Genomic DNA, 19,422 nt, shown 5'->3' with positions numbered 1-19,422 from the left:
GCACGATCTTTAATGTCAAGGCAACGCAACATCTCCCCTTTGTTATCTGATACCAGTCACTCCTTCCATTGAATGATGAGCTGCAAAATCTTTCTTCTCTTAAGAACTCAAATGATGTGGGCATTGGATGAATATTTAGAAAAAAAATAACATTCAGCGATATGGGAGAAAGGAAGGCAATTTGGAATTAGTAATAGAACCAGTACAAACAAGATGGGTCAAACGGCCTCCTTCTGTGTCATAACAACTCTGTGATTCTGGTAGGTGTTTAAAAATGTGGTTTGCAATCAAAACACCATTGTTCACAGAGCTCCATATGTACTCTTCATTCTCCAAGATCTTAAAAATGTTCAACAGAGCTGCTTTTATGCTTGCAAAATCTTTTTTGGAATCAGGTCAGCTAAACAAAAAAGTACCCCACATGATAGCTTGAGGGGGTTTAAGGAAAAGAGTGTTTTGCAAAACTTAGCCAAAATATTTAGAGAAATAAATTAGGAATGAATTTTTGAACTATATCCAATTTGGCACTGCTTATTTATTTGTCAATTGAAACAATTCTCCTAGCCTTGGTTGGCAGTATGGGGTCAATACAAACAGCACAGGGACAGAGATACAGATACATTTACAGCTGAATTAAATCCAATGGGTCATATCTGTCTCAGTGAATTAACAATTCTATTGGAACGGTGCTTAAACATATTTTAACGAGTATCTTAATCAGTACCCTATCCTGTGGGTTTGTCTGAATATCAAATAGACACAGAGTCATGTTAGCCTTGATGTTTTCCTGAGCCAGTACTTTATCGATTTTCTCACTGCAACTCACAGAGAAAGAGCAACCAGTTGGATAAAGTGCCAAAAGGTCACATCATTATGAGCCACTACCTACAGGAAAGGAGCGCTCTGGGAAAAAAAACACTGAAGGGAAAAATTATCCTCCTGTATAATGATGGTGAAGTCCATCGAACTGGGAAGAAAAGCATTTATCAAGCATTACTGTAAGAATGGGAAGATTATTCCAGTAGAGGGCAATAAAGTATCATGACATGAGTTACCGAAGTTATTGGTGATGAAATGGCAGGTAGCAGCTCCACTGCTTGAATGAAGGATGGATGCACGTTTATCTTTCAAAGCTGAGGCAGAACTAAATAGACTAATCATGAAGTTGAAAGATGGAACTGAGAGGAGAGTAAGATGAGAGAAGAAAAGAGAAATGAGGACCTGGTAACAAGCAAAAAGCACGAACAGTTATAGAATAAGATGAATGGAAGAAACAATTATTGTCTCATTTAGAAGCCTTAGCAGTGACAACTCTGGAAAACAGAAGCACTGTCTCCCATTGATTCATTGAGTGAGGAGCACTCTTGTGAGTTTGGTGCTAATCTTTGCAAAACTGATCATGAGCCATGCTTTACTTTAACATTACTTTGTATAAAAATGACTTTAATATCACATTATCTGCATTGTTCTCTTCCCGCTGTAATCTACTGGCTTTTACAAGCTAAATTTGCCACTACCTCATAATCCGTGCGGTTTCCATATTTTGTGATTTCCTGCCACAGGGACTTTGATTCCTTAATGATTTAAAAAAAAATCTAAGATATACAAAGAAACAATTGCTTTGGAATAATAGGTAGTAAACTTGATGAAAGCAGGCACCCACCACATCAAAAGCAAGCAAGGATGGTAGTTAACCACTTGATGAACACACAACAAATGCACTGGATATTGCTTATCAAAATCTGGATACATTATAACACAGAACAACATGGCAATAAAAGGCTGAGTCAATGGAACTGATTCTGCAGACTTACAGAGAAACATTTGCCTGTGAGGCCTTACTTTTACATTATAGCCATGAAATTCTCATATACTTCAGTGTGGATCTGTGTTGATAGCATATTATAAACTAAAACAGAAACAATGATCCTTTGTCACCACCTCTACCCTTCTTTAAATTTACATAAGGGCTATGTCTGATATCATTCACCTGCCTGTGAAAACAGGTTTAGAAATACTATTTAGAAAGGTTAATGCCTATGGAAAACTGGGAAAGTGCTCAAAATTTCTATTTCTCCATTTGACTATTTTTCAGCAGGTTACAATTCTGGCTTCAGCTCTGCATCCAAACTTTTACATGGTTTACATGGCAAAACAAACAGCCATTTGTCAGAGTGACAGCCAGAGAATGAGAGGAAGTGAACAGCCTTCCTTCTCTAACAGCGAAAGAAAGCAAAATAACACAACGAGAAGTAGCTGAAAGGGAGCATTCCACTCAGGCTTGGCTCTCCTTTACAAGACAACTGGCACATCGCTGATATTGAAAGGGCACTTTATTATCTGGAAGCTATAACAGTCTCATTTGTGCTCCCTCAAAAATAAAATTCCCTCAAAATGAAATGGAGATTCAAATGCCCAATACTAATTCATGCTACTTTCAATATTTGTAGAAATTTTCATGAGCGCTCTGTGCAGATTTTCTATTTACATTCTTGCCCTAATTTGCTCCACTTTTGCACACTAGAGTATAATAGTATTGGCCTTCCTCTGGTACTTTACAAATATGGTCATTTTCTTACCAGTAAGCCTATTCAGTCTTGGATAGCCATTCAATTTCAGAGGTAGCTAAACCTTTCCTAACCAGACATACACACTTTCCATCAGGGGTTGTTAAGTGGCAATTAGGTACAAGATCCTTGCACTGCTTTCTGTTCCTTCACCCAAGACTGTTAAGGGCAACTGCAGTGCTCCACCACCGCTTTCACAGAGTTTGACTAACTGATTACATAGGTGGGTTCCATGCATAATGTGAATACATACAATTAGTCAGTGGCATAGTAGGTCAACACATACTAGTCCCATTGACTTGAACTGGATAATTCCACAAGCCCAAGAACCGAAGAAGATGTACTCACCACAGAAAGGATACTATGCAATGGCACCTTAACTCTAATGAACGAAATGCATATTCACTGTTGTCAGAGAACGATCATAGTCAGAAAGAAAATGCTACTGCCAGAAGTGCCTAGGCCTGTTAAAAATGGTAAACTTTTTTGTTCCATAGTGAAGGTTAAAGCTATGCAAACATTTAAGCATCTAGAACTGTAACTGTGGCAGTGGTTGCATTGGTCAGTCATTTTGCACCAGGCATTGAACTGTCTCGTTCTGACAAATGGTCAATAAATCTGCAAGTTATCTGTCATTAATCTGCTAAGTGCACTTTGTGAGTATGAAGAACTCTAAACTATACAAAGATGTATCCTAATAAACACATAAGGAGATGCAGATGAAATGCCCCACTTTCATTAAGAACAAAGATCAATACAGCACAGAAACAACCACTCTGGCCCACCAAGCCTGTGTCGATTCTTAATCATGATTTAGAATCCCCACTTATTGTCCAAATGCAGTTTCTATTCCTCTGATGGCCTTCCATTTATGTATCTATCAAGATATGCCTTAGACGTTGCTAATGTGCCTGCTTCCACCACCTCCACCAGCAGTGCATCCCAGGCACCCACCATCCTCTGTGTGAAAACCTTTCCCCGCACTTCACCCCTAAACTTATCCCGTCTCATCATGAACCTGTATCCTTTCTAAGATGGCCTTTCCACAAAAGTCCCTGGCCATCCATCCTATCAATGCCTCTCATAATTTTGTAGACCTCTATCAGGTCACCACTCAGTCTCTGTCTTTTGAGTGAAAACAATCCGAGTTTATCCAACCTCTCCTCATACCTAAAGTTCTCTAGACCAGGCGATATCCTGGTGAACTTCTTTGCATCCTCTCCAAAACATCCATAATCCTTCTGGTAGTGTGTGGCAACCAGAACTACATACAATATTACGAATATAACCTAACTAAAGATTGCCAACTTGGCAACTTTTATATTCAATGCCTCGATCGATGAAGGCAAGTGTATTGTATGCATCCTTGACCAGCTTATCCACCTGTGTGATCTTTGGACTTGTATGTCCAAAGACCCTGTGTATGTCAATGCTCCTAAGAATTCTGCCAATTATGGTATAATTCATACCTGATTTTGATCTTCTAAAACGTATCACCTTTGTCTGGATTAAACTCTATGTGCCATTGCTCTGCCCAAATCTGCAATCTATCTATACCCCACTATATCCATTTAAAAACTGTAAAACTCTGACCCACTATCTATTTATATTTTTATCCAGGGTGAAAAGAAACAAAAATATGATTTTTTAACAAAACTTTCTATACAAAAACATCAAAATTAAATTAATCAAATTTGATGCAGTACACTTAGCATTAAAAACCACAAAAATGCATTTACAGTTTTAAAAATGTTATGTCATTAATCAATTTATTTCCTTGACGTCTGGAATTACATACACTGCCAATGAACAGGAAAAAGTTAGTTCAGGAGGTTATTTACATAAATGTTTACCAGCACTAGTGTAAGTGCATTAATACTTAAAATAATGCATACACCTTTTCAATGCAGCAACCCAGTTATGAGGTGTCATGATTTTAATCTCCCTTCAATAAGTTTTTGAAATTACAGTGCACACTTGTGTAAAGCTTGGGTTTCTAAGACTAAATTTCAGAGGGTCAACTTCATGAGAAATAATATTTTAGATAGATTGAAATCCACTCTCTGCCTTCATTCTGCCATCAATTAAGTGTCAAATAAGAACCTGTTCACAGCACACCCACCCCCCCAAAAACAGCTCCAAAGATGGTATAAGTATCTTTAATACTGATGTTTTAATCGTAAATTACTAAACAATCTCTATGGCTTGATTTCTTTGAATGAATCAGATTTATCAAATTCATCAAAAATGCTATATATACAAATTTATACAATTTAAGTAATTTTTCATTGTGTAAAAACTACTGCTACTTTGGCAGCATAACATGCACTAAATGAATATTAAAATCCACAAGGTTAACCCTCTTCCTTGTTGCCAGAATCAAATAACATGCTCCTAGTCTGAATGGCATAATCATGTTGTGGTTCTGTTTGTCAAGCTGGGAATTTGTGTTGCAGACGTTTCATCCCCTGTCTAGGTGACATCCTCAGTGCTTGGGAGCCTCCTGTGAAGCGCTTCTGTGATCTTTCCTCCGGCATTTATAGTGGTTTGAATCTGCCACTTCCAGTTGTCAGTTCCAGCTGTCCGCTGCAGTGGTCGGTATATACAATGTATTCGCCAAAAACGGATACCCGCGCAATTTCATCAACAGATGCCTAAGGGAAAGACAACGGAATGAGGACATGCCACAACCCAAAGGACGAGCCACACTACCATACATTAAGAGCATTTCCGAACTGACAGCCAGATTACTACGACCACTAGGACTCATAACAGCACACAAATCAACAGCCACTCTCAGACAACAACTCACCAGAACGAAGGACCCAATACCCAGCATGAGCAAAACCAATGTAGTGTACAAAATCCCATGCAAGGACTGCACAAAACACTACATAGGACAAACAGGAAGACAGCTAACGATCTGCATCTATGAACACCAACTAGCCACGAAACGACACAACCAGCTCTCCTTAGTAGCCACACACGCAAATGACAAGCAACATGAATTCGACTGGGACAACACTACTATTATAGGACAAGCCAAACAGAGAACAGCCAGGGAATTCCTAGAGGCATGGCATTCATCCACAGATTCAATCAATAAGCACATCGACCTGGACCCAATATACCGACCACTGCAGCGGACAGCTGGAACTGACAACCGGAAGCAGCAGATTCAAACCACTATAAATGCCTGAGGAAAGATCACAGAAGCGTTTCATAGGAGGCTCCAAAGCACTGAGGATGTCACCTAGACAGGGGATGAAACGTCTGCAACACAAATTCCCAGCTTGGCGAACAGAACCACAACAACGAGCACCCGAGCTACAAATCTTCTCACAAATTTTGGGCATAATCATATAGATCACCTACATCATACTCACTATATTATTGACCATTTCAATCCATCAATAATCATAACCTTTCTTCCCACACCCCTCCAACCCATTCAATCGGGATTTGCTAGCATTGTAGCTGATATGCTGCCACCCTTGATGAATGCGCGCTGTCTTCCAAATATTCCACTTTTTTCATGTTATCCTTGAAGGGCTAACTCAGAGAGATATCCAGTGGATGAACAAAGCTGGTTAGACCAGTGGGAAGTATTCATTTGCAATGTAACTTCAGCAATAATATATACCATCACAAGGGGTGATCTTACATGTCCCAGATGAGAAGACTTCTTCTTTTTACATGATCCTCCCGCTCGGAAGGTCCAAGATCTTCTCGGCCATACTTTCAAACCACATTCACCGATGTGTCCTTTTCATGAATGTGGAGAAGTAGCAGATCATTGAGCACAACCTCTAATAAGGAGCTTGACCACCAAAAATCCAGCTGTTAGGGTGGCCACAGTCCTGATGGTGAGTGGTTTTCCCCACAAGGGTACAATTCTCTCATGTTGGAATTGGTAATTGTCTGCCAGTTGTGCGGTGTAAATGTTACTTCCCACTTCCCAGCCAAAGCTGAAAGTTGCCCAGGTCTTGCTGCAAACTGCTTCAGCATCTGAGGAGTTACTAGTTATATCGACAATGTGGAGTGTAAGGACGATTACTGATAAAGCAACAAAGATGCTTGGGCTTAGGACATTACCCTGTATATTGGGGCCACAATAGCTTGTGATGTCAACAAAGTCACCACCTGCAACAGAAACTTGACCCTTGAATGTAAATTGGCATCCAAGATCAACAGAGGGTAGAAAACTCATGACAAATGCTTGGATAGTGAGCAGACTTGCATGACGAGCCACATATGGTCACAAACCAGCTGTATGTTGAAAGAGTGGACTCACACAATTAATAAAGATATAGCCATTCATATAAAATAAAGTTCATGCATTTGGTGGCATCTTGCACCATGAACAAACATTAATCATGCAGTGCTTTCTTGTCCTGCATTACTCCTTTCAAATGGAAGTAGCAGTACATATCTTTAGTATAAATGCTGAGGGTGATGACACCCTTGCCAGCAACAGTTATGAGAGTGCAGTGCTGAAAAAGCACAGCAGGTCAGGTAGCACCCGAGGAGTAGGAGAATTGATGAAGGGCTTATGCCCAAAACGTCAATTCTCCTACTCCTCGGATGCTGCCTGATCTGCTGTGCTTTTCCAGTACCACACTCTTGACTCTGATCTCCAGCATCTGCGGTCCTCACTTTCTGCTGGCAACAGTTATGGAAGCTCAATGAAAGCCTCATACAATGCCTCTCAGCAAAACTGTGGTGCTCCTTGAATATCCTCCATCGGTAAGGTTTCCAGTTCAGTATTCTCCTCTGCAGCTTGAACTTAAAACTATTCCTTTCACTCTGCCATATCTGTAGTTAGACTAACAGTGCAAAAGGTGCAAAACCCTCTGCTCTGCAGACAAACTGAAACTTCCAGAATGAATCAACACAGCAGACATCACTCGCCAGGAATACTAAGCCAGCAACTAACCCATAAATACTTGATGACTTTAAATTGTGGTGGTGAGGGGGCTTTCATGCCAGAAAATGTCATGTTGTGCTGTATAGGCTGGCAGGTGAAGTGCTAGGGTGGCCCAGTACCATTTTCCATTGTGAATGCTACTACTCCTGCCAACAGTATGACCTCCTTTGCCAAGGGAGCAGAAGTGCATATTTAATTGGAGGTTTGTGAACACTTACTGGACACTTAGTTTTCTAAGCCAACGTGTTTTAACAGGATTCTTTTTTGGTAAGAAGGGGTTAAATTAATATGACTTAATTTTGTCCTGTGTAATGAATCATGCACAAGAATCATGAATCATGAGAGTTTCCTATTTAATTTACCTGCAAGACTGTATGTGTGCTGTAACAAAATACACAAGGATACCCAATGGAGAATGCAGTCAGTTATCAATGCCAGAACATCTAAATGGCATTGATCAGTCAGTTAAAACCCAGTAATAGTGCATGTGAACCCTGTGCAATTGCTCCATTAATAAATGCTTGACAAAATGAAAAAAGAATGCAAGGCGAGAAAAGCTTCGCTTCAATGATCAGGCATGTGAAGAACAGCACGAGGAGTTTAGAGGAAGGAGAAACAGAATGTGTGTCAAGAATGATCACACAATCCCACCTCTTGAAAAGGATGAATAATGCATGAAGGGTAGCAAGTTGCTGAAAGAGTCAATATTCTCTCTGAAACACATAAGATTTCCAAGATCATGGGGAAAAAAAGATGACATACTGAAGAGACTTACAAAGATATGTTGCCTTACCATTTTGCACGGCAAACACATGAATAATCCAGCAAGCAGCCGGTAGTGCAAGATGGATTAGTTGGCTTCCTACTTGTGCTGTAAACTGCTATGCCTCTAAGCACCTGCTATAAGAAAATCAGCCCTGCAAAACATCTAATTCCATCCTGTTCAACATGTGAAATGGTGTTAACCAATGCAATACTGGCATGTGACTTGCAGAACAAGGGTTTAGAAAAAGACAAAGGGAGGCAATGTACATGCCAACCTGTGCACACAACAAATTAAGAAAAACTGATTCACAACAGGGATGCATGCATGCCAATCTAGCAAGATAGTGTCTGTTCAGTTGGAAGCATGCAGTGTTCACTGAAACTGTCTAACTACATGGAATAGTCAAAGATGTGTGTGTGTGTGTGTGTGTATACACACAATATTAATAGACCAAAACCTCGCTGGTGTTGAGTAATTGAGATCGAATCATTTCAGAATTTTCTGGACAAAACAATGACAGTAGGAATGCCTGACCACAAGTGCGTGAACTGGAAAACACTGAAGATGCAGATTTTGAGCTGAAACATAAAAATGGCTGTAATGTTATCAAGTGATAATAAAAACTGCTGGACTTACGCAAATACTGTATTTGTCATCATTTCCACCTTTTCTGATGCTGTAAGCCTAAGTTGATCATGTTTTCCCACACTGCTGCAAAAGGGGAGGAGGGACAGTGAAAGAGATAGAGACAGAAGGAGAATGATAACAAAGGTGAAAGCCAGAAAGAGCCAGAGGGAGGAACAAGAGAGAGCAAAATGGAGAAATAAACTGATAAAGGAAGAGGAAAACAGAGACCAGAAAAATGGACTTTTCTCGAGAGAAACCAAATGAGAGAGATAAAGAGGTCAAGAGAAACTGAGAGAAAGGAGCACAGAGAGGAAGACTGGACCAAGAGGGAGGAATAGGAACAGAGTCTAAAGCTGTTGTAGGCCCATGCCTTCCCACTTTGTGGCAGTGACCTAACACTGAAACGGCAGGGCTGTGCAAATGCTCCAAACATTTTCAAAAAAATTAGTATTCCAGACCGTGAATTTCTGGAATGAAGACGTTGTTGTGTATTATTGCAGATCAAGAATGCCTTTCTCTAACAGGATCAGTGCAGTAGTAGTGACCCTGATCACATTTGACAAGGGAAAACAAACAAGCTTTTACTAAGTTAAGGAAGCAATACCATTAATTAGTGGAAGAATATCAAGATAGTATAAAGTAATAAAGTCATAGTTGCCACCTGAACCCACGATTAGTACCATATGGTAACATTATCCTGCTGAATATGTAACCACATAGCCATACACTGAATGTATGTAACACCAATGAGAGTATAATACAATGCAATTGATGTTGCAATGTGATTTATTGAAGGAGTATTTGGAAATGGTACCACCTTATCCTCAATTAATCACCAAGAAATTACACGAATTATGACATTAGAGGACAGAATGGGATGCTCGGTCTGGGTGGGATGCTCTTCGAAGGGTCAGTAGAGACTCAGTGGGCCGAATGGCCTCTTTCTGCACTGTAGGGAACCTAAGGTTCTAATATCAGCACTTTGTACCTTACCACAACCTGTCTCACAGCCAGAGACTCTCTCAAGCACCAACAGCTACATTTATCCCGCAAGACACAGAGTGATTGATGAAGCATCTTGAGGCAAGTTAAAGAATGTGGGTAAAGAAGAGCTAGTGATGTCTGTCATCCATGACTAGTCACCACCTAGCTGAGCTTTAAAAAGCTCTGCCACAACTCTTGGAACTTCATTCTTCACATTGTTTGTTTATAAATGAACATTTCCATCTAAACAGTGTCTTCTAATGAGTCATTGTGACCTGAAAATACAAGGCAAGGTCTTCAGCAAAATGGACAAAAGGGAAGAATACCGTTTATATAGAGTCTTATCTCATTCTCAGGACACCCTAAATGTCTTCACAACTAATTAATTATTTCTGAAGTGCAGTAATTCATTGTGACAGTCAATTTCCATAAGATAATACGATGAAATACTGGTTAATCTGTTTTTCGTAATGTTGATTGAGAGAAGAATGTTGAGAGGATTCACTGTTGTTCTGTGAGCAATTCCCTTGAATATATTACAACTATTGAATGAGGCAGATGGGGTTTGGGATTTCACCTAAAAGATGGCATCTCTGGCAATGCAACACACCAGCCTAGATAATGTGCTCAAATCCTAGACTGAGTATAAACCTACAACCTTCTGATCTGGAAATGAAAGTAATACCAATTGATAAGATATTGTCATTTGTTCTGGATCCTCACACTGGAGGCAGCTCCAGTATCTCCTCCATCAAATTCCTTTATTACTTTAAACACTGCAATTAAATTACCCCGACCTTCCAAATGCAAATTAACATAATCCAAAATCCACATTACCAACCTTATAATGCTGCTAAGGTTAGAAAGTCACCACTGTCTACCCAGACCATAGCACTGCTCTCACAGTAGAAAAAGGCAAATGGTGGTGGTGTAACCGGAGGGTCATCATGCCTCAGGCGAGGGGAAAGGTCAAGGGGGAGAACCTTTCATGATAATCTCAGCCTGAGTATGAAATGAATCAATGTTATCACTCAGCATTGCAAACCAGCCGTCCAGCTAACTAAGTTAATGACACTGGTGAAACTTCAATGTACTTTGTCAAAGACCACTAAGTTTTCCCTGAGGTTCAGTGCCCAGAACAGGGTACAGTCCTCCAGATTGCTTCTGACTAAGGTCCTTACAATTAAAACATTACTTCCTAATTTTATAATTCCATTTTCCTCAAGATACAGGCCAAAATTCCATAAACCTTTTGATTACTTTTTGTACATCTGCACTAGGCTTTAGTGATTTGTCTATCCACACACCTTGATCTCATTGCTCCTGCATGGTTCCTAGTCTCTCTGTATTAAGAAAATGTACTTATTGTTTAAGCTTAGGTCTAAAGTGAATTATCACATAGTCATTATAGTTGAATCCATCTGCTATAGGGTTTGCCCTATCTCAAGTCTTTAAATTTCCTTTTCAGATTTCTGTTCCAATTTACGTAATTTATACTGTCTCCTTGGTGTAAGCTACTAAAATAGATAAACAATTCTCAATTCTTTCATCCAAGGCATTAATAGATGTGGTGAAAAGTCAAAACCCAAGTTCAGATCCCGGAGAAACATTGCTCGGCACATCTGGCTAATCAGAACGTATTCCTACCCTTTCCCTCCAAATACTACACCCTCAACCACTTAGCGACTGGTGTCTCAAGGCTATTTCCATTTCTGTTATATTGTACCATACCTGGAGTAATCACAAATTACATGATATTCTCTCAATACAGTTTCACATCTGAGCCATCAAACATTCTTGCAAAAATGGAAATCAGTGCCTGAGCAAGTAGGAACAAGGAATTAGTGGGCTTCATTAATTCAGATGCAGAATATCAGAATAAATGTAGGGGTCCAGAGTCACTGGAATCTTGGCAGGTTGCCAATGGAAACCTGGAGCTGACTGAATCCTTTTGTACTAGCTGAATGCCATATGTTGAAAACAAATAACAAACACAAGGTGAATCAAGTTTACAACATGTACAGAATTTACAGTGGATTAAATAAATTGAATACATGATTCCATTATTGTGCCACGTCAACTGACTCAAATAGAGCAGAATCCCATCAAAACATACACAGAAAAGTGTTTAAGAAAGTGAGTTGGCAAAGATTACTTGGACTGACAGATTGTAGTTTAAAAATACAGCTTAATGCTGTTTTTGGGTTAGCATCCAGAATCCCATTCTTCCCTGCTAAACTGCTGGTCCAACAGTGAATACTTCACTGTTGCTTTTGTTTTCTGGTACTTTTTCAGTGAATGGCCATATCATGAATGCTACAAATGCTCTATGAGCAACCTGGAGCAAACAGGCATAATAGGTATAGAAAGACAATTTCACCCATTTCACACTTGCACCCAGTAATCCATTTGTTGCAGAGTGATTGTTATTCTATTGCTGTACTGAAGTACTGCATGTTATGGTCATAGTTCAACTCACACTTGAAATTCCTTGTCTAATGCTTTGTCATGAGTCCACTGAGGGCGGGAAATAGAACGGGGACAGGGATGGCACTCTGGTGTTCCAAATGCTAGCAATATGTTTGCTGTTGCTTTAAAATGAGAAGGAAACAAGAGGAGCTGGCAGTCTTCCCAAATTGAGGCAATTCAATCAAGTGTTGATGTTGTCCTGCAAATTGCTGGAAGGCACCAGTTAAAGAGAGATGGTGCCAGTCCAGTAAGGGTAGCATTCTGTTTTACATAATCATTTTGCTTCTTACCAACCTCACTCATTTAGATCAGAATCTAAGGACTTCCGCCATGGCAAGTTTAGTTGGTAGTTGAGATACAGGGGCACGTAGTATTTAATCAGGAGTGAGCATAGGAGATGGGTAACTGATGATTTCCTGCCTCCATCCCAAATATGCTCAGAGATGGGCGTCCCATACCACTGAAAATTGAGGCCGTGAAATGTACATTTAATGCCCACAAGAGCCTCATGCTACCAGTACTGGTAATCACCCAGCAGCAAGTGGGAAGCTCACCATGTGAGAAGCCTAAGTAAATCCTTGACGGGCTTTCCTGTGGACTCCAGAGGGTTAGGTGGGAGTGCAAAGTATAATTCCAAGGTACTTAGTGCCTGATTCGTGGACCTGGCATGGGGACATGGGATGCCCAATGACAGCTATCCTCCTGCCTTTACTGCAGTCCATTCTTTATCAATTGCCCACTCTCTGTGACACAACTTTGCCATCATTGACCTGTGGCAAGGAATCAAACAATGAATCTACGCTTCAAGTTGGTTTATTACAAGTAGTGTGAAAAGGTGTGGAGCCTGCTCCTTGGATGCTGCCTGACCTGCTGTCCTTTTTCAGTGCCACACTTTTTGACTCTGATCGCCAGCATATGCAGTCCTCACTTTCTTCTAGTATTGCAAGCAGCAGCTATCACGTCCATAGACTCTGAAAAATCAACTTTATTACTCCTGGTCTAAAAACCACACTACCGCTAGTATATCGTGGCTGCAATTATGTACTCACTGCAGGACCCAATACAAGTAGTGAAAGTTTCTGCAGCTGCACGTATCAAACCAGCAACCTTCATCATCTAGGAGGTCAACAGCAGCAGCTGCAGAAGAACATATATCACCATCAAATTCCCCTCCAACTCACAGATCATAATGACTTGGACATGAATACCTTTCCGTCATGTCTGCTGAGTCATAATCCTGCAACCCCAATGCTGAACACCATTGTGAGAGCTCCTTCACTACATGGCTTTGAAAGTTATACCCCTATAGCTAGGATGAAAGTAAATAAAGCAGATGGATCTTTAAGAAGAAACCGCCAAAAGACCAGATGTAATGCTGAGTAGCATTCATCTTAAGCGGGAAAGTAATACGACCAGAGTGACCTAGTGACGATGGCAGTTGATATAGGAATGGGACAAAATTTATGAGGTTTCACTGAACACAATAAATGAGAGGGGTAGCTGAAGTGAGAGATCTTGATGTGCAAGTGCACAGATCCCCAAAGGTAGCATTACAGGTGGAGAAGGTTGTAAAGAAGGTATTTGGAATGTTCTCCTTCACGTATGTGATAGAGAATACTGTAGGAGCACGGACCTTGCAGCTGCCCTGGGGATTGCAGACTTAGTGATTTATTATAGGTTTTTTTTTTCTATAGTTATTACAGTTATTATATTTCACTAATACGACTTTTATTCATTTTGTTCCATTAACATTAAAAAAAAACAAACAAAAGAAATCGCGATTTTCATTTCCAAACAAGCTTTTCAGAGTCTATTGTGAATGGCTGAGGTTTTCTTAATTCTGAATTCAGAAATTTTTAAAAAAGACTGTATTTTAAAAGGTTTTTTTTACATTGCAAAAGTATTTCTTTGAAAAACAGAAAAGCAATTTATAAAATAAGGAGATGTGTTTTCGTTTCAGGGAGTCCTATACGTGGTTAGCTCTGGAAAAGTTTTTTTTCCGTTCGAGGAATTTATTAAAGAGGAGTTGTTTTTTAATTAGTTAATCAGCTAAGTGATTTTAATTATTTTTTATATTTTAGAGATATATATTTTAAAATCATATTCCATTTTAAGATTGTTTTCTGTTGATAATGAAATGTAGCTTATTTTATATATAAGGCGTTATTGAAAATTCCTCTTAGTGTTATTAAGGGCATATGTGAGGTACAGATTGAGATGGTTAGTAGATTTAGAAAACTTATTGCACAGCAGGATCAGTCAGATCGACGGGTGACTGTCGAGAAAGGAAGAAGATAGTTCAAAAGTCTCTGGTGGCTATTCCTCTATCAAATAAATATTCAGTTTTTGGAGCTGTTGAAGGGGATAGTCTCGCTGAGGAAAATGGAAAGGTCAGTCAGTTATTGATCACTTGGAATGATTCTTATGTTAAGCAGCATTGACAAAATTTAATAGAATTATTGTTATGGGGGACTCTCCTGTCAGGGGCATAAACAGGAGATTCTGTGGCAGTGAGCATAAATTTAGAATGGGTTGTTGCTTTCCTGGGGCAAGGATTAATGATGTCTTTAAATGTTTCAAGCATATTGTCAAATGTGAGATGGAGAAGCCATAAATTTTTATACACATTGATGGGAATGACTTTTTTTAGGGAAAAGATTAAAACAGTACAGAGTGAATTTAAGAGGTGAGGTAAAAGATTTAAAAACAGAACCTTAAACGTAGTCATTGCTGAAATACTCCCAAAGCCAAACTCAAATAAGGGAGGGAACAAAATGATAAAGGAGATAAATCACTGGCTGAAGAGCTGGTGTATTGCTCAGGGATCAAGTTTTTGGATAATTGGAATGTCTTTTGGGCTAGAAAAGGCCTGTTTCAGAAAGGATGAGCCTAACATAAACTGCAAAGAAACCAATATCTTAGCAGGAATATTTGCTTGTGCCACTAAGGGAGACTTTATACTGATAGAGAGGGGGAGTGAAGAATTCTAAATAGCAGTGTAAATAGAAGGGTTGATGGGGAAGGTTCTGAATCTGAAGAGAATGTCAGTTAGAAAAAAAAGACGAGAGAGTCAGAGAATGTAGTAACTCTGAAGAACTAAATTGCTTTTATTTCAATACAAGGGCTCTTACAGTTAAGGGCATGTTTAAGAACATGAGATTTGGACACCATAGCTATTACAGAAACCTGGCTGAGAGATGGACACGATTGGCAGCTCAATGTTCCAGGTTTTACATTTTATAGGAAGGATAGAAAAGGAGACACAAAAGGAGTGCGTACATGTGCGTGTGCAGCATTTTTAATTAAAGAATGCATTACTGCTGTAATGAAGGAAGATATTTCTTAAAAATTGTCCAGTGAAAATATATGGATAGAAATCACACATAAGACAGGAAAGATCTCTCTGATGGGATTGTACTATCGGCCCTCCAACCGTAAGAGGGAAATTGAGAAACAAATACGTAGGGAGATCTCAGATATATGTAAGCATAATAAGGTTGTAATACTGGGGGATTTTAATTTTTCAAACATTGACTGGAGCTGCCATGATGTTAAAGGTATGGATGGTGGAGAATTTGTCAAATGTGTTCAAGAAGATTTTCTTTATCAATATGTGGATGCTCCTACTAGAGAAGGAGCAAAACTAGACCATCTCTTGGGCAATAAGGCAGGGCAGGTGACTGAAGTAAAAGTGGGGGAACACTTTGGATCTAGTGATCATAATTCTATTAGTTTCAAAATGGAAAAGGATAAGCTTTCCATAAAACTTAAGTTTTTAACTGGAGTAAGGCAAATTTTAATATGAGGCAAGAACTTTCAAAGTTGATTGGAGTAGACTGTTCGCAGGTAAATGGAGGTCTGACAAGTTGGAGGCATTTATGAGTTTGGTGATGAGAATTCAGAGTGTTAGAGTGAAAGGTAAGGCTGGTAAGATTAAGGAACAAAGATGAATAAAGATATTGAGGTTCTAATCAAGAATAAAAGACATCTTATTTTAGATATAGACAAGTTGGTTCAATTGAATCTCTTAATGTTCAAAGTTTGTGCGAAGATTTGTAGCTCGGGTGCTCGTTGTTGTGGTTCTGTTCGCCGAGCTGGAAGTTTTTGTTGCAAACGTTTCGTCCCCTGGCTAGGCGACATCATCAGTGCTTGGGAGCCTCCTGTGAAGCGCTTCTTTGATGTTTCCTCCGCTGTTCATAGTGGTCTGTCCCTGCCGCTTCCGGTTGTCAGTTTCAGCTGTCCGCTGTAGTGGTTGGTATATTGGGTCCAGGTCGATGTGTTTGTTGATGGAGTTTGTGGATGAATGCCACGCCTCTAGGAATTCCCTGTCTGGCTTGCCCTATGATAGTAGTGTTGTCCCAGTCGAATTCATGTTGCTTGTTGTCTACGTGTGTGGCTACTTAGGATAGCTGGTCGTGTCGTTTCGTGGCTAGTTGATGTTCATGTATGCGGATTGTTAGCTGTCTTCCTGTTTGTCCTATATAGTGTTTAGTGCAGTCCTTGCATGGTATTTTGTAGACTACATTCGTCTTGCTCATATCCTCTTAATCAATATAAAAAGAGTGTAGGGCATTCCTAAGAAAGAAATCAGGAAGGCAAAGAGGGGATATGGGATAGCATTGGCAAAGAGCAAAAGGGTAAACCAGCCAGAGGATAGAGTCTCTTAAAGATCAAGGAGGTCAACTTTGTATTGAACCCCAGGAGATAGGAGAGATATTAAATGAAGAATTTGTGTCAGTTTTTACTGTGGAGAAAGAAATGGAGTCTAGAGAATGTAGAAAAATAAACTTTGATGTTTTAAAAACAGTTCACATTACAAAAGAGGAAGTTCAGAAGGCCTTAGAGATTATAAAGGTGGATAAATCTCTGGGACCTGATCTAATGTATCCCTGAACATTGTGGGAAGTAAGGGAAGAAATTGCAAGACCCCTCGCAGAAATATTTGAATCAACTATAACTACAAGTGAGGTGCCTGATGACTGGAGGGTGGTTGATGCTGTATCTTTGTTAAAGAAAGATTGTCAGGAGACACCAGGGAACTATAGACCTGGGAGTCTAACTTTGGCTATGGGTAAATTGTTGGAGGTGGTTTGTGGTGGTGGTGAAGGGTTGCTTCTCAGCCTGGAAGTCTGACACCAGTGGTGTTCCACAGGGATTGATTCTGGGTTCTCCTTTGTCATTTATAGAAATAATTTGGATGAGAATATAGAGGGCATGGCTAGTAAGTTTGAGGATGAACCAAAATTGGTGACAGAACAGACAGTGAAGAAGGCTTTCTAAGGTTGCAAAGGATCTTGATCAAATAGGTCAATGGACTGAAAACCAGCAGAAATCAATCTGGATAAATGCGCAGCATTGTATTTTGGTACAACAAACAAGGATAGCACTTATACAATTAATGGTAACACTGTGGGTTGTATTGTAGAATAGAGGGATCTAAGGGTGCAGGTATTTAATTCTTTGAAGCTTGTGTCACATTAGAAAGGTGTTTGGCACGTTTGCCTCCATTGCTCAGTCCTTTGAGTATTGGAGTTGGGAAGTCATGTTGAAGTTGTTCAGGACATTGGTGCAGCTTGTTCTGGAATATTGTGTTTACTTCTGGTCACCCAGTTATAGGAAGGATATTATCAAGCTGAAGAGGGTTCAGAAGAGATTTACCAGATGTTGTCGGCTATGGAAGGTTTGAGTTATAAGAATTGGCTGGGACGTTTTCCACTGGAGCAGAGGAGGTTGAGGCACAACCTGATAGAAGTTTATAAAATATGGTACTTGTCTTTTTCCTAGGATGGGTGATTTCAAGACAAGGAGCACATTTTTAAAATGAGAGGAGAGAGATTTTAAAAAGACATGATAAGCATTTCTTTTTACACAGAAAGGGGTTCACATGCGGAATGAACTTCCTGAGGAAGTGTTGGATGTGGGTACAAGTACAACATTTAAAAAGACATTTGGATAGGTACACGAATAGGATGGGTTTGAAGGAATATGGGCCAGGAGCAGGCAGTTGGGACTAGTTGAGTTTAGGAGTATGTTTGGTATGGACTGGTCAGACCGACATGTCTGTTTCCATGCAGTATGACTCTATTGGCAGAGATACTGAATACAAAAGTAGGGATATAATGATGAAAGTGCATAAGACACTGGTAAGTCCACAACAGGAGTATTGTGTGCAATTCTGGTCACCACATTACAGGAAGGACATAATTGCTCTGGAAGCGAGTGCCCAAAAGATTTACTGGAATGTTGCCAAGGCTGGAAAATTGCAGCTACAAGGAGAGGTTGGGGCTATTTTCCTTGGAATAGAGAAGGCTGAGGGGTGACAACACCAAGGTATACAAAACAGGGGAGTGGTGATAGAGTAAACAGGAGAAATCGGTTTCCCTCGGCAGAGAGTTCAAAAATCAGGGGTCATACATTCAAACTAAGTGGCAGAATAACTAGAAGGGACATGAACAAAAATGTTTTTAGGCAGAGAGGTGGTGGGTGTCTGGAATTCGCTGCCTGAGTTAGTGATGGAGGCAGAGGCCATAAACCCTTTTAAGAAGTACCCAGATTGCAGGCTGTAAGCTCCAAGGCTATGCACTGCGTGCAGGAGGATGGGATTGTAAAGGACATCTGGGTGTCTTTGGGTCAGCATGGACAAGACTGGCCAAACACCCTCTTCTGTGTTGCCTCATTTCTATAGTCTATGATTAACTTCAACATACAATGTGGCTTTGGCATAAAACGATAAGAGACAACTGGAAATTCTGAATAATAAAAGACATTATCTGGTTAATTTTTAAAATTATTAATCTATTTTTTGAATTAACCTGTTCTGAGACATTATTACCCACCTCTGGATCAGGTGGGACCTGAACCTAGGCCTCCCAGTGCAGGGGTAGGGACACCACCATTGCACCACAAAAGGATCTCCTAAGAAGGAGGTTTGGATATTTTCTAGTCAACCTGTTCAGAAATATTATGGTGTATTTCTGGAGCATGTGTGACATGAACCTGGATCTCCTGGCCTAGAAGCATGGACATTACCACTGCACCATAAGAATCCCAGTGCACGAATGCAGTATCTCACTACTATCAGT

At 39.9% G+C, this 19,422-nt stretch overlaps 1 protein-coding gene across 6 annotated transcripts in view; it reads right to left on the bottom strand.

Moving 5' to 3' along the window:
• ttc28 (tetratricopeptide repeat domain 28) overlaps positions 1 to 19,422 on the bottom strand; it is a 774,630-nt gene that overhangs the window by 116,974 nt on the left and 638,234 nt on the right. The gene's annotated exons all lie outside the window — the stretch shown is intronic.

Source organism: Chiloscyllium plagiosum, unplaced genomic scaffold (genome assembly GCF_037043375.1).
Source record: "Chiloscyllium plagiosum isolate Xiang-an unplaced genomic scaffold, Cpla_swu_hap1 HiC_scaffold_24, whole genome shotgun sequence".
In the NCBI taxonomy this organism is placed as follows: Eukaryota; Metazoa; Chordata; class Chondrichthyes; order Orectolobiformes; family Hemiscylliidae; genus Chiloscyllium; species Chiloscyllium plagiosum.
This window is presented reverse-complemented; position numbering and strand designations above follow the sequence as displayed.